This window comes from Ceratina calcarata, unplaced genomic scaffold, assembly GCF_001652005.2.
Source record: "Ceratina calcarata isolate Rehan_Ccalc_2016 unplaced genomic scaffold, ASM165200v1 scaffold1897, whole genome shotgun sequence".
NCBI classification, from domain to species: domain Eukaryota; kingdom Metazoa; phylum Arthropoda; class Insecta; order Hymenoptera; family Apidae; genus Ceratina; species Ceratina calcarata.
In genome coordinates this window covers 783-3,879 of record NW_017140478.1, presented here as the reverse complement: position 1 = coordinate 3,879, position 3,097 = coordinate 783, and the positions used below count along the sequence as shown (strand labels likewise).

Genomic DNA, 3,097 nt, shown 5'->3' with positions numbered 1-3,097 from the left:
ATCTCATGATTGGCCAGGAAAGTGAGATTTAAATATTGAAATCCGTTGCTTATCCGTAAGACTGTCGTAAGACAAAAACAGCGATTTGTATTTGGGAGGAAACTTCGCCGTGGATATACTTCTTTTTGTGAAAGATAGTTGCAAGAAGCGCGACCGATATTGACCGGAACGCGAGGCTTCACGTTACGCACTGCCGAAATTAACGAGGAAGAATAGTAAAACATGTCGAAGGACGAGAAATGCGTTATACCAGACGTGATACTCGACGTAAAGTCTGGAAAAAGTTACATCTAGGGTCGATTTTTCGGAAAAGTAAGTCGTACTATGAGATTTTACGTTTTCCCGTGAGCATGGAAGGTGTGACGGTGGCTAAATGTATCCTCATTTTCGGACTAGTGTATCCAAAATACTAGTTAATTCTGTGTAAGCGTGTAGGACGACCTATCACTTGTTGTTCTGGCTGCGATGTATTTTACGAAAGTTTTGATAAGTGTGGTACAGAAAATAACTTTTTTCCGTCTTCTTCTGCATCAAATATCGAATTTATCAAATGTGTATGGGTTTTTAATTATTAGAGAATTCTGATCAATCGCCTACATCACTTTATAATAAGATTCTGACACCATGTGCTGTTCTCTGTACTCGGTATCTGTTAACGTGCATCTTCCCCACAGGGTGGTTTTGCAAAATGTTACAAGATCAGAGAGTCGAAGAGCCATCATTTATACGCTGGAAAGATTGTACCTAAATCGCAGATTACAAAGAACAATGATAGGGAGAAAATGACACAAGAGATTTCCATCCACCAAACTTTAAAGCACCAAAGCGTTGTGGGTTTCTACGGTTTCTTCGACGACACGCACAACATTTACATAATCCTGGAGTTATGCAGGAAAAGGGTAAACATCGTTTGATAATTCGTCTAATTGGCAATGGTGCACATGTTATTAAAGTAGTCGTGTTTTCCAGTCGATGATGGAGTTGCACAAACGCAGGAAAGCTCTGACAGAATGTGAAACCAGATTTTATATGAAGCAAATTTTAGATGGCGTGAATTACTTACATCAGAGTAAAATAATTCACAGAGATCTAAAATTGGGCAACTTGTTTTTAAGCGATGAATTGCAGGTAAATATTGGCGATTTCGGATTGGCTACCAGACTGGAGCACGAAGGGGAACGTAAAAAGTAATTGTCTTCACGTCCGTTCGAATGTCTAATAAAAAGCTGAGCCGTTTCTACTTTCGTGATAAGACTTTGTGCGGTACACCGAATTACATAGCACCCGAGATCCTGACTAAAGCGGGTCACTTGTACAAAGTCGATATATGGAGTATCGGGTGCATCATGTACACGTTACTTGTAGGAAAACCACCTTTTGAAACGACGAGTCTGAGGGAAATCTATGCCAGGATCAAGCGAGTTCAATACAAGATTCCCAAAAACATCAATCCGATCGCTATGAACATGATAACTAACATGTTGCAAGGGAATCCAGCGAAACGTCCATCGATATCGAAGCTGATGAGAGATCCGTTCTTATCTTGCGGTAAACATCTGATGTTCTATGATTCGTATCGCGATCGAAACTATCTTCGTCAGTTGATTGGATCTGTTGATACTCGTCACAGGTTTCATGCCAACGAGTTTACCATTGTCGTGCCTGTCCATGGCATCTCGCCTGAACGCGCTGGAACAGTACAACCGTAAGCCTTTGTCGGAAAAGAACATGAACGTCGGGGGAGAGAGACAAGACTTCACTTTTCGCGTGCCCAACAGTCCAGCGCGGAAAACGAAACCCCTGGATTCGGCGAACGAAGTTAAAAGGATGAACGTAGGTATTAGAAAGATGCTTCAGACGCTGAGCCTGCAACTGGCCGCGGTATTTAAATCGAAACCGACCAGAGAGACAACGTCGTTGGCAGGTACAATCATCAAGGGATTGAGTATTATTATCGGTTTTTGCGTGGAGGTTGTCGTTCGTACTGATGGAAATTATGACGCAGAGTATTCAAGACCCTGTTCCACTTTTGCGGTAACCTCAGGCACGAGTTTCGACTCCCTTATAATCTCATGTCTACTAAGCTCGATCTTTACCTTCCAATTACACAGAATCTGTTCCTCGTGACTCTACTCATTGTTTTTAATGATTGCGCAGATGAAATGACAGATCCGGACGCGCAGCTGGTGATATGGGTAAGCAAATGGGTCGACTACTCGGATAAATACGGCTTCGCATACCAACTATCGGACGACGGTGTGGGCGTCATGTTCAACGATGGTACCCGATTAATAATGCTAGCCAACTGTTTTAATATTCATTATATTAACCGCGACGGAAACGAATTGTATTATACCGTCATGGAGTATCCGCCCGAATTAGACAAAAAAATGAGACTGATGAACTTGGTCCTGAAATATATGAAGGTACTCTTGATGAAAGCCGGAAGTTCGGTAGCCGTAAAACCGTGTGACTCCATGTCCAGGATACCGTACATGCATCAGTGGTTCAGAACGCAAAGCGCTGTAGTTATGCAATTGACCAATGGGACAGTACAAGTGAGTCGAATACACCCTGATCACCTTTCAGAAATTGAAACGGAAAGGTCTGACAAATTTCGATTGATTTAGTAATTAAATTTCGTGGACCACGCGAAGATCATCATGTGTCCGTTGATGGCAGCCGTCACGTACATAGATACGGAGAAGAATTTCCGGACTTAGAGATTCCAGATCCAAGAGAACGGATGCTGTAAGGGTTTAGCCAAGAATCTGGAGTACGCCTACGAGAAGCTTGTGCTGATGTTGTCGAATCCTCAGACTCGATAATCATGCAGGCAAATATCAATCGATTTAAGGGGAACACAATTCTGATACACAGTATATTTTAGAAGTATTATACTTTTTTTTTAATAAGAGAAACTGCCTTTATACTGGGCGAACAGCAGATACGAAGTAAGTAGTTTATTATTTTATTTTTACTTTATTTTGTAGATGTATATCAAACTTTTACCAGACATTTTAATCTCGCAAGATTCGAAGGGAGCAGACGTATTATGCTCAGGATTTGATTTCTCGTAAGGGTGCCTATCGTTTCC

At 41.7% G+C, this 3,097-nt stretch overlaps 1 pseudogene; it reads left to right on the top strand.

Annotated features, from left to right (window-relative positions):
- The first annotated feature begins 222 nt into the window (after positions 1–222).
- LOC108621955 (serine/threonine-protein kinase PLK1-like) lies at positions 223–2,828 on the top strand (annotated as a pseudogene).
- The last annotated feature ends 269 nt before the right edge of the window (positions 2,829–3,097 follow it).